General features: G+C 37.8%; 1 pseudogene; it reads left to right on the forward strand.

Annotated features, from left to right (window-relative positions):
* The first annotated feature begins 1,222 nt into the window (after positions 1 to 1,222).
* On the forward strand, positions 1,223 to 1,323 carry LOC143540485 (small nucleolar RNA R71; annotated as a pseudogene).
* Positions 1,324 to 13,589: the final 12,266 nt, after the last annotated feature.

The following is a 13,589-nucleotide window of genomic DNA, read 5'->3' on the forward strand; positions in this document are numbered from 1 at the left end:
AATCATCTAGTGTTGGAATTCCACACCAACACCTAGATTGTTGATATCATAATTGTAGTGATCCATATTCGGGACTTACAAACTCATACTGATCATATAAACTACCGGGCATTATACTAACACAAGCTCCAGGATCTAGCAGTGCCCGATCAGTTTTAATTCACCAATTTGGATTGATAAAAGGGGCACTCCTGGGTCTTGAAGTTTACTCAGGATAATATTATTATCAACCCTCTTATCCCTTATTTTGGTTAATTTGTCATTTAAACATTTATCACAAAAACAATTTTCACAAAAAGATATTTCATTCGGTTGTAATTCAGAGTTATTTTGAAAAATTGTTTCATAATTACTCACAATTTCAGTCTCGTCACTAATATCTTCCACCACCCCCTTAACAAACTGTGGTGTTGGATCAACTTAAACACTAGAAATTCCAAAATTAGGTAAAAGACTTACCGCATTGATATGCACGTTGTTCCCCTTCTATAAGCTCGAGCTGTTTTTCTTCAAATTCTCAACATCGGTTACAAGTTGACCCATTTGAGTGGTCAACGATTGAATGGCTTTGTCACGGACTTCATCCTTTTGCATGCGCACTTCATCAAGTTGATTTCTCCTTTGCATGTCTTGTTGTATCATCCTAAGCATATCCATGACTTCATTCCCACTTGTAGAACTTTGACCCGAACACCCACCACTTCCTGTTTGTTGAAATTGACTTTGAAAGCCTTGATTGTTGTATTGTTGGCGTGGAACATAATTTCCTTGATTCCCTTGGAAATTCGGATTAGATTGAGTAGCCGGATTCCCATAACGAAAATTGGGATGATTTTTCAACCCGGGGTGGTAAGTGTTTGAATTCATGTTATAATTTCAACCACCTCCCCCCCTGACCTTGAAGTGCATTCACGTTCTCTAATTGTGCTTGTCCCACCGTACACACATCCGCCGCATGACCCAACTCATTGCAATTTGTACAAACATCAATTCTTTGGTTAGTGGTTTGTACTCCTACATCTTCTACGGCAGGGACTTGCGGTCTTCCAATTGCCGGCCTTGCTCTGCCTTTCTCTTCGATGTGACCGACATTTGCTCCAAGAATGCCCAATCATCTTGTTCATAATTAGTACCGAATGTACCATTTGTGATTGACATTAAGTCCCTCTCATCTTCCTCATTTAACCCCTCATGAAAAGCATTCAACAATTCCCAAAGAGCTATACCATGGTGAGGACAATTTTTGATCATCATATTATACCTCTCGAATGCTTCATGAAATATCTCACCCGATTTTTGTTGGAAGCTTCTCAAACTTAGTCTCGCATCATTAGTCTTTTGGGCCATGTAAAACTCCTCTAAGAACCTTTGTTGCATCTCGGCCCAATTATAAATCGATGCGGATGGCAATGTGTAAAACCATCTCTTCGCTTCATCTGGTGTAAAACCTTGACCCCCAATCGTGTTGCAAATAGAGTCATACGCCTCCAAATGAAAATAGGGTTCTTCCGTTGCTAAACCCTTGTACTTTGGTAAACTTTGGAGCGCATTGGTTCTCACCTCAAAAGTTCTTCCTTGGTGGTTTTGAGGAATAACCACCGGAGATGGGTTATTGGTGATAACCGGTCGAAAATGAGCCTCTATTCCCCTAACCATTTCCCTTACATGTCTTCTTGGTACCCCCAATGGTACTCTTGGTTGACCCATTTGTCGGTAAACGGGCCTTTGTTGCATATTTTGTTGAACTTGCGGTTGGGGATTTGGTTGTTGAAATTGAGGTTGTTGAAATTGCGGTTGTTGTGGAACTTGTTGCAATGGTTGTGGTTGTTGTATTTGATTGACATGTGGTCCACCCCATTGTTGCACTTGTTGTTGCGGTTGAAAGTCGGATCCATACCCAAACGGCCCTTGAATTCTCAACTGATTCCCATCAACCCCACTTGCATATCCTTCTTCAAACTCTTCATACCCTTCATTACCATCACCATACCGTGGCCCACCAAACAATTGCGGGCCCGATCTTTGACCCGATGGAATATGAGTTATGGGTGGGTCTTGGGTAAATGTGTATGGTTGTTGATAACGTGGATTTTGTTGAGATTGGAAAGATGATTGTTGTGGTGAGTTTGATGATTGTCCTTGCATAGGCATGAAAGTGGTCAAGGGTGGAAGGTTAGGTGGTGATTGAAAACTAAACACGGTTGAAGCTGGTACATTTGTAGAGGTTGTGGTAGTAATGGGTTCAGTGGATGATGGGTTTTCAGAATTTATGGGTGGTGGCATTGGCGGGACAGTTTGGTCTGAAGCCATGATTGTGGTGTCAGTTGTTCGACTTTTTGTGCTTGGCGACCCAATAACCTTGTTTTCCCTTTGCAGAATCCGGTTCTGATGAAAGGTTCTCTCGATTTCAGGATCAAACGCTAACGGTGATGAAGACCGAGAGCGTCTTGTATGCATATACCTGTAAGTACCTGCACACTAACACAACCCGCGTAAAACTGACAATAACAATTTAAATAAAACTACAAAAATAACACACGTTGCGCACTACTCCCCGGCAACAGCGCCAAAATTTGACACGAGGTCGAAGACTCGCACAAAAATAAACCAAATACAACTAACTAGATAGCGGTAAGTGGGTGTCAAACACGAGGAGTTTGTGGAATATGTGTTAATAGAGTAGCTCAACAATTAGCTATTATAAATGTAAACGACAAAAAAATAATTCTCAAGTTGGTTTTGATTTGATTTTATAAACTAAATAAACGAAACGAAGGTTGTAAACAATTGATTAAATGAGCATTCCTCTTGGAGTTCGGTTATTACGCAACTCTTTTGTTTAAGTTCAATGGATAAATCCTAATATCTTGATTTCATGTAAGTGTAATTGTTTGTGATTAATCAAGAACTAAGTACTCGGTGATGTGTTGTAAAACACACGTATTTTCCGCACCTTTTATCTACGTTTTTGTATTACATTTTATGTGATTTAACTTGTTTTAGATTGGTTTTTTACGTAATTTTATTCATATTGTAGCTTTTGGGTGAAAGAAAGAAAGAAACCGAGCTTTTGGAGTAGTTTACGAGCCTTTTACGCATACGTTTTCAAGTAAAACTCAAAGCCCGGCCCGTTTACATCATGGAAAAGCCCAAGCCTCTTGTTAATATTATAATAAAAAAAGAAAAAAAAACCCTAAGGAGAGCAGCTGCGATCGCAGCAGGGAGCAGAAGGAACCAAGACCAAAAATCTTTTTTCGGCTTAGGGTTTGATTGTGTAGCGGCTAGGGAAGGAAGAAGGAAGCAAGTGCAAGCCTCGGGATCATTCACCATCAGATTTTACAGCCAAGGAGCAGCCCGGAATCACTCAATATCCTTCCATCTTTTACATTGTTCTTCATATTATTTTACTTGTTCAATTGACTACATAGTTTTGCAATTGTGTTAGAGATTGACTTGTTTATGATTGTTATTGATTGTTGGATGATTGTTAAGATGTTTGGTATGAGTTTAATGATGTGTTTATTAATTGTTCATGGCTGTCCAAATAATATGAGAGGCTAAACTTGCTAGTTCTACCTAGGAATGATTATTATTGTTAGTGTTTGATAGGTTTTATGGATTGTTTGATTAATAGACCTTAATTGTTATTGTAAAGTTTGATTTAGACATGAAATAGGTTGTGTTTAAGGGCTGGAAATATTGGTGATTCATTGCATAAACCCCGTGTGTCGGTTGATTAGTTTTGTATTGATTGATCGGTGCATTGTTTGATTCTAGACTTTGTGTTTAGGGTTTGTTTGCGGTAGGTACCACCGTAGGGTTTTGTTGCGTTATTATTTAGATTAAGTACAGCGGTTAGACACCTTCTTTGAGACCGAAAGGTTATAAGAAGTTAGGGTTGTCTCATTGCCTTTGCATGCTAGAATAAGCATTGCACGAGAGCGAGTTCGTTTCTTGTCAGGTTTAGGTGTTTTGAGCGATTAGTTGATCTATTTTGGTTTAAGTTGAATTGTTCCTCTATCCTTGGTTGTGTAGTATTCATTGCCATTAGGGCCGAGTGTTGGTGAGACCGAGAGGTGATCCTTCATTAGAACACGTTTGCAATTGTTTCCCGGTTTGGTCGTTTTAGGCGATTTTGAGTAGTTTAGGCTTATTGAGTGAGACCGAGAGGTGATCCAGTGAGCCCAAGCGATCCTTAGTCGTGTCATCTTTAGGGACCGGTGTCTTGAAGTCATCCAATCCATTAGCTTGTTAGGCCTACAATTTGATTCAGACCTAGGTAGACGTTTTTCCCCATCCTAAGTTAACACAGTTAGTTCCCCGTTAAGTTTTCTATTTTTGGTAAGTTTTGTCAGTCAGTTGGGTTAGTTCAGTTAAGTAATTAAAAATCAAAAATCAATATAATATTATTCTAAGGTAGGTCTTGTCTAGGGTTATTAATCGTTAGCGTTTTACGTGTCCACGTGTTCGATACTCGGACTTCCTAGGTCTATACTACTTGCGATCGGTACACTTGCCGGTTGTGTGTGGTTTTAGGATTTTCGTTTTAATATTAAAGCCTAGTTGTGAGGGTCATTATTATAGGGTTATTAGACACACATCACTCGGATTCCTAGAACGCGAGGTCTTTACTTGGTAATCAATCAATATAATCTTAACCATAATTTCTTCTACTAAATCTCGATTGTCAACAACACCAAGAATGTATAGAACGAAACTAGGTTAAATGATATGACAAATTACAAACAATCAAACAAAAAACGTGATTATATTAATCTAAACGATTCGATAATCAATTCAAGTGCAAGAACAATAAACAAAAAGAGTATTGCAATAACCTTACAACCAAGAGAAATACTAGAAGTTTTAGCCACACATAATTGAAATCATCATACCAAGTTTAATCCGAAGTAATCCAAGATTATGATGTTAATCTTCAATTAGAAACACCCAACATATTGTTCCAAGGCACCAAAATCACCCACACCAATTGTCTCCGTCGGAATCATCAAAGAATGGAACCCAAAAGTCCTTTAAAACCCATTTTTCGAGTTGTAACCGACATTAAAATGCCGAGGCTATAGTAAGCTACGATGGCTACCGTAAGCTACAGTAGCCCTAAAGTTCTTACGGTGGAAAGTGTCTGTTTACGATGGCTTTTTACGGAAGACCCCTAGCGTAGCTTACGGTGGCTACCGTAAGCTACGGTAGACCCGGTTCAAAATTCCATTTTTCTTTATCAATTCTTGGTTGTTGACTTCCCGCATTGACTCTCTTCTTCCTTTTCATCTGAACACACTCGAGCAACCTTTTCTCTTCATTTGTATCTGCGTTAACACAGCATAGTAATCCAAATCCTTGAATTTATACATAAACGCACACATTTTAACTCAAATTACGACACGTAAGGGTGGCTCTACAATCCACCCGTCAATTGCCGCTTTCGTTCGTGGGAGATTACGTTATTGCAGCATTTTTGTTATCACGTTCGAAGTGGAGGGTACGGAACACGACTCATGACACACGACCATTGTCACATGTATAGGGGAGTCTGTTCCATTTTCTTTATTTTTTTATTATTTATTTTATTTCTGCTTTATTTTTATCTTTTTCTCGTCTCACATTGAGGACAATATGAAATTTAAGTATGGGGACGGGAGACTGGCATTTTTTTTAGGTTGTTAAAAAAAATAAAAAATGATAAAATAAAATAAAGTAAATAGTTATATAAAAGTAAAAAAAAAAGTTAATATAATAATAATAATAAATGTCCCTTGAATTAAATGTTTTGCAACCAAATAGAAAATGATAGAAAAATTGGGAATTGGTTTTAAAAACTACTAATATATATAATATAAAAAAATAGAAAGCACACTTAATTTGGGATGTATCGGTAGGCCCAACTAGCCTTGTAAGGTTTCCCTTGAAAGGTTTCTCCTGATTATTATTAATATAACTAATAGTCATAAACCTTGTGGGCTCTCATTATGAGGTGGGATAGTGAAGCTGAAAATTCGATAAGGCATAGCGAGTATTACCGTAATCTGACTACCTTGAGGTGGTGAGAATTACATGCACTTAAAATTAGCACGCCACTCTATTTTATGAAAATAAATAATGAGTGGTGATGCCCCGCAATGTCCATCTTTTATACGAGCTTAGAAAATAGTTATATATTTAGGTAAAAGACGCCTAAGTGCACAAAATTTTGTTGCACGAAAATCAAATATGTGTAAATATTTTGAAAATAAAAGTGAATGAGAAAGTTATGCAAATGCCAAAGAAGCATTCACTTAAAAAAAACAAAAGTAATAGAAAGGAGGCCAAAAGACACATACTAGACGGGGCTGAGAGCTTAAGTGTTACCAAGGGGATAGTGACTCTAAGGATACACTATTGGGGCTCGAGGTTCTTAGTCAATAAATATTTTTAGGAAATACTAAGGGTGGAGGCCTGGGACTGTCATATGCTGTCATATGCTGGGTTGCAGCTCGGGTGAAACAATGCTGGGCCGAAATCCGCTAATATAGTTTTAGGTTTAGGTTTAGGTTTAGGTATTGCTCGTACGTCCTCACTTGACCTTTCATCCATCTAATTCCACCTAAGAGCATTTTCTTCTTACCATTAAAGGGTTTTTAGCTTACGGTGATAGGTTGAACCATTCTGCTTCAACACGGTTTTTATTGTCTTGATTATGCTTGAGACGGGGGTAAATGGATCTGTAACTCTTTAGGTGTGAGACCTATAAGTTTATTAATATTACTTGAACTTAATCATTAAATATGATGGGGGGCTTGATAGGTTGGTGGCTGGGTTTAAAAGGACAACAATATCGGCAATCGTGGTTTTTGCGTTTATCTATCTATTAATTAAAGTAACTTAAATGTTTTTGAAAACCATTTTCCTGATTATGATTCCATTGCAAAATAGTTTTTTCAGGGACGAAAAAGGTTTAAGTGTGGGAATACTTGATGTGGTCTCAAATGCACATATTAATATATAAATATCTCCTGCACTTTAATTGTTCTTGAGTTGCTTTTTAATAAAATGATACTCTTAAATGATTAATAATTGAAGTATATTGGTTTTGAGTTAGAACAGGTTAAATGTTATGATTCGTCGACTAACCGCCGCACTGAAAATCAAAACCGTCGCCGCCGCTATTTTTTCCGAAAAAGTTTGAAAGATCCAAATTGCTGGTCAGGGTCGGCCTAGGCCGGAAGTCTGGTTCCTGTTAGGAGGGGGAGAGGAAACAAGGGAGAAGGAAAAAAGAAGACGAGAGAGGTATTTACGAAATTCTTTGTCTAATCTGCCGGAATGATGTGCCTTTTCAGATTGATCTGATTGAGGTTATGAAGGGTTTTGGGGAGATAGAAGGTACCTATATTGCCCGGAAACGTGTTGAACTTGGTAAACGATTTGGTTTTGTGACATTTCGAAACACTAAAGACGTGTCAAGGTTGGAGGCCGAATTAAAAGATATTTGGATTGGTAGTTATAAATTGTTTGTTGTTCTCGCGAGATTTGTCGATGGAGAGAAGATGCGGAGGTATCAAGAAAGGAACCTATATCGGGTTAAAGATCGTAAACAAGGTGTCGTCAAGGAAGCGGAGAATCGGGAATATGATAATATGGGAGTAAGAAATCAAAACAGAGATGCTAGGATGACCCAGAATTCCTCGTGTCCAGTTACGGGAGGTGGTAAATCATTTAGAGATACAGTTCTCAATATTCCAAAGGAGGTAAAATATGATTCCCTGACGGTAATGTGGTTGCGTTTTCAAATTGGTTTGAAGTGGCCCTGGTTGGGAGGGTGGTAGATTTTGTGACTCTTACGAGGTTGAGGAACTTGGTAAAGGCTAAGGGGTACAAAAAGATGGAAATCAAATACATACGAGATTATAATGTTCTGCTTGTTTTAACGAACCAAGATGAGGCAAAAGAATTTTTTTCAGACAAAGATACATGGAATACATGGTTTGAGAAGTTGTGTAAATGGGAAGGGCAAGTGGTGGAGTTTGAGAGGATTGCTTGGATCAAAATATATGGAGTTCCTTTACACCTAACTATTGATCCAGTTTTCAATATAATTGGAAATCGGTATGGTCGGTTGGCTCAGCCGGCAAAGGTGAATGAAAAAGATTATGATTATTCGTTTGTTTGTCTCGGTATTTTGAGTAACAAAGTTGACAGTATAGAAGATAAGGTGAAATTGTCTTGGAAAAATATGAATTTCTCGGTAAGGATAGAAGAAGAAGTTGGTGATTGGGTTCCGTATTGTGTGGAGGAATTTGAGGTTGAGGAGGTAATTCTGGACAGAGAGGAGGGGGAGTGTTGGGATGACATGGATTTTGGTAATGAGGTGGAAGTCGGAGAAGGAGTGGAAGGTGTAAATCCGATTGGCTAAGGTCAGATTGGCAGTTAAGCATCTATTGAAGGCATTAATTTGGAAGGTATAAATGGAGAATTGGAAAGGGTTGACAATTTTGCATGCAATTCAAGTTCTAGCGGTATTATGGGAGGATCAAAAAGAAAAAAAAATTTTAAAAAGAAGGTTGGGTTTAGGTCTCGGATCTCTGTATCGCCCCAAGTCCAGGAATGGCCTAATAAAAGGCCTGGAGAAAATGAGGACCCTTTTGATATTGATAGGTTCATATGTATTTTAAATGGGGGCCCAAGTAAGGAAAACATGGTGAATGGTATGGAAGGCGGCCCAAGAGATGGCTACAATCTGGACCTAAACAACGATTTTATATCTAAGGATAGAGGGGAAGAGATTTTTGTGGACAGAGTGCAATTGGGTAGCCAGAATTGCTCCAGGGCTACCGATCATGAGAAAAAAAACCCGAAATTTTGAGGTGTTCGAGACGGTGCAGCTGGGTGTTGCCTTAGGCGCTAATAATTTAGAAGACTTTCAAGCTAACTTAAACAAGGTGATTGATGATGAAGGTTTTTAAGTAGGTCCTAAATGAATTTGATCTCTTTAAATATTCGTGGACTAGGGAATCAAGGTAAAAAGGATTGGGTTCGATATCTACGGGCTCTTCATGAGGTTAGTTTTATTATGATGCATGATGTGCTAAAAGTAGTTTAATAAAAAAAATGTTAATCTAGACACTAAGTAATATCTTCAAGACTCTTAACTTAACTAAAACTACTAACCGGCAAGTGAACCGGTCGACTCTAGTACAGCTAAGTAAGTCAGGATATCGAACCCACAGGATTCTTTAAATTACGTTAACTAGCTAAATTTAGACTTAAATACAGACACGACTATTTATTAATTATTATTGGGGGGTTTTACTAAAAACTAATATTAAACTAATATTAAATTAATTAATAAAACTTAAAGACGATTTAAACCTAGACTTAATTTAGATGATGACAAGCAACCACCTAGGCTAGAATCCCTAATGTATCAATTATCAAATAGTTGGAAAATGCATGTTATGGAACTAGGATCGTAAGACAGACGCTTAAAAGAAAACCCAAACAGGACCCCTGACCCTTCTCAAGAAGACACCTATAGATTTCTATTAAGTTCATAAAAACACCAGTTAAATTAGACTCGCTTACGGTCGCTAATTTATTTTATGACAAGTACCTCTATAAGAAATCCTACCTTACAGCATGGAAATCAAAGGTAGTTTAAAGTATTCACTCGACTAGATAAACAAGGCTTAAAAATCAAACCTAGACAGACTCCTTACGAAGAACTAAATCTAGCAATCTTAACCAACCAAGACTTATCATATAATCTATCACCTCTCAGCTATTTAGATTAACAGCACACTTAGATTTATTTGATTTGTTAATATTGTTCCTATGGCTTTATTGCAAGTCAACCATAAACTAGTCAAAAACACACAGTAGATGACCTGACAGTATCCAGACAATCACCAAGGAAACCGTGAAACAATAAAACTCACCAAACAATCTTAAGCACACACGTGCATCGAATGAGAAACATAAAACCTCTTACTTAATCATAAACCATAACAAAAGCAAAGTCCAAACTAAAATCCAATCTCAACAAAAGTTCATCATAACCTAGGTAGTTTAAGGGTTTAGCCAACAACCATACTCAAGACCAAAAGATAATAAATAGGTTCAAACAATAAATTCATGACGAAAATAATAAATTCAACCCGGATAACAATACTGTTTGGATGAGTAGGTGTTGAACCCGGACGCTCTTTGCTCGAGCCAATGGCTTTTTTTCTCTTTTTTCTCCTTGCTTTTCGGCTGCCTCCTCGTAGGGTTTAATCGAACAGGGGCGCCTCTATGATTTTCTTTCGTTTGCTACCCTCTGCCCCTTACTTGCAGTAGTCGTAATATGGCTGCCCACCAATATTTATTATTGTGCATAAGGTTCTTTTTATTGATTCTCAACACCACCGACTTCCTTTAATATATGCCTTTTATTATTTTCCCTTGATCACATGCTGATCTGTTTACCATATTATTCACACAAAAATGAAATTAATTCTTGAATCAAAGATTTTAGCTTACGTCCATTTCTTTATTTAGCTTATTTTCTTTTTTTTCTTTTGTTTAAATTATAAAGTAATGCATTAGACATCTATGTTTACAAATATTAATAAGGTGTATCTATAGTTGAGTTGCTTTATTTGTTTTTAGCTCCTTTGGTCTTAAAACCTTTAGACTTTTAATATGCATTAGGAACGAATATAATTTAGTAAAAACAACTCTAGATCAACGCAAAAGTGTAGGGAATATTTATATAATAATATATATATTTTAGACCACATCAATGCAAGAGATCCAATTTGCGTCTCTAGATAGTGTAAATCTGGATGGGTTTTTGGGGGATAGGGGAATACTGTAGTGAATAGGTTGAAGCTATAGGTCGATCAGGTGGTTTAATTTCCTTGTGGGACCAGAAGTTGTTTAATATGTTGTCATTGGTAAAGAATAGATATTATCTGTTAGTTTCGGGTGTTTGTAAAGGCAGCGGGGAGGTGATTAAGTTTCTTAATGTATATACTCCTCAGCAATCTACAGTAAAAAAAAGATCTTTAGCCAACTTGTCAAGATTGATAGAGGGCTTGGTGGGGTATTAGGTGGTGAGGGGTGATTTTAATTGTGTTTGAAGTAGATATGAGAGGAGAAATTCTAAATTTAATGTTGTTTCGACTCGTGAGTTTAATGATTATATTGAAGATGTTGGGCTCCATGAGTTTGCTCTTAAAGGTAGAAAGTTTACTTTATGATCAGGTGACAAGCTCAGTCGTATTGATAGAGTTTTAGTATGTTGGAGATTCCTGAATGATTGGCCAAATGCTGAGTATAGAGCTTTGGCTAAGGAGAAGTCGGATCACTTCCCTATTTTGTTAAAAGTTGTTTCCAGAAATTTTGGCCCGAAGCCGTTTTGATTCTTTAGTTCTTGGTTAGGAAGGGAAGATTTTGAGGAGGTGGTGATAAAAACATTATCAGATGATTTCAGGGGTTTCGGGCCGCCGGATATTCTACTGCTTCAGAAATTTAGAAGTTTGCGCAAAGCGATTATTGAGTGGAGGAATAATAACAAAGGTTTGGAAATTGAGGAATAAATGAACTTGAAACAGGAGATACAAGAATTGGAGGCGGTAATGGAAGATAGAGATCTTACTAAAATTGAAGCATGGGTTTTCGAGGAATCAAAGAAAAAATTGTCTGAGTTGAAGGAGTTTAAGTACAAAGATTTGAAGCAAAAGGCGCGTGTGAAGTGGGCGAAAGAGGGTGATGAAAACTCAAGGTTCTTTCATGGTGTTATTAATAAAAGAAGGATCAACAATTCGATCCCGGGTCTTTTGGTTGATGGGCAGTGGGAATCTAAACCTAGCAATATGAAAAAAGAGGTGTATAAATTTTTAAAAACAAAATTGTGGAGGAGTTGGTAGTTCGACTGAGATTGGATTGTTTTGGATTAACGAAAATTGGCTTAGTAGATGCGGAGGGGTTAGTGGCGGTGTTTACAGAGAAAGAGATTAAAGAAGTGGTGTTTGAGTGTGGTGATGATAAATCCCCTGATCCAGATGGCTTTAACTTTCAGTTTATAAAGCATTTTTGGAGGTTTTTTTCGGAGGACTTTGGGAGAATTTTTAATAATTTTTTTGAGTCGGGTAGTATTAATCGAGGAGTGGGATCGTCTTTTATTACATTGGTGGCCAAAGTTAGTGATCCTGTCATGCTTGGATAGTATCGTCTGATCAATCTCATAGGGGTGATAAGCAAGACCATTTCCAAAGTCTTGGCTAATAGACTGAAGGGGGTTATGGGTGGTATCATCTCTAAGTCACAATCGGCTTTTCTGTCGGGTAGGTATATCTTGGACAGCCCTATGATGATCAATGAAATTTTGTCTTGGGCAAGTAGGACGGGGAAGGAATTATTTATGTTTAAAATTGATTTCGAAAAGGCTTATGATAATGTTAATTGGGAGTTTTTGTTGTCTATTATGCGACAAATGGACTTTCCTAAACAGTGGTGTAGATGGATTTTTGGAGTGGCGTCTTCTGCTAGATCCTCGATTTTAGTTAATGGCGCGCCTACATTTGAGTTTGATTGTGGTAAAGGTTTACGGCAGGGGACCCCAATTTTTATTATTGTTATGGAGGCGTTATCTGGTCTTACCAATAAGGCGTGCTTGATTGGGGCTTTGAATGGGGTGGTGCTGAAGAATGGTGGTCCATCCTATCACATCTTCTGTACGCTGATGATGCAATGATCATGGGGGAGTGGTCCGATTTTAATTTTTTGAGTATGAAGAGGATCTTGAGAATCTTTTACTTATGTTTGGGTTTAAAGATAAATCTTCATAAGTCAACTCTGTATGGTATTGGCAAAAGTAAGATTGAGGGGAAATTAAAAGCTGATATGTTGGGGTGTTGCTTTGGTGAAGCCCCGTTTTGTTATTTAGGGATTAGTGTGAGTGCTAACATGAATAGGATATCTAATTGGGATCCGATGGTAAAAGTTTTCCAAAACCGACTTTCTAAATGGAAAGCTACCACATTGTCTATTGGAGGTCGGGTTACGTTAATAAGATCGGTGCTTGAAAGTTTACCCACGTACTACTTCTCAATCTATAAGGCTCCGGTTGGTGTTATTAAGAAGCTAGAAGCGTTGATCAAAAAGTTGCTATGGGGGGTGGTACGGAGGGGGCTAAAGTTCATTGGCTCGCTTGGGATAAAGTTACTCTTCCAAAGCGAAGTGGTGGGTTGGGTCTTAGTAAACTAGATTTGTCTAATAATGCTCTCTTACTAAAATGGATGTGGAGGTATCGAAACGAATATGAAGCGCTCTGGAGAAAGACTATTGATGCAACTCATGGTTCTAAAAGAAGGTGGGACACGGTTCCATGTAATAAAAGGATACCGGGTACATGGAGTAGGTTGGTGGTTGCTGTTTACAGGGTGAAGGTTCAAGATAAAGATGTTAACAATATGATTCGTGGGATAGCGGGGAATGGAAGAAGAATTCGATTTTGGATTGACTCATGGGTCACCCAAGTGCCACTAAGGAATTTATTTCCAGACCTATTTCGCCTTGAAAAAGATAAATGGTATCTTGTAGCTGATAGAATT

The sequence above is a fragment of the Bidens hawaiensis genome, unplaced genomic scaffold (assembly GCF_021521415.1).
Source record: "Bidens hawaiensis isolate Kalapana, Puna unplaced genomic scaffold, B.hawaiensis_p1.1 tig00012232_1, whole genome shotgun sequence".
Lineage (NCBI taxonomy): Eukaryota > Viridiplantae > Streptophyta > Magnoliopsida > Asterales > Asteraceae > Bidens > Bidens hawaiensis.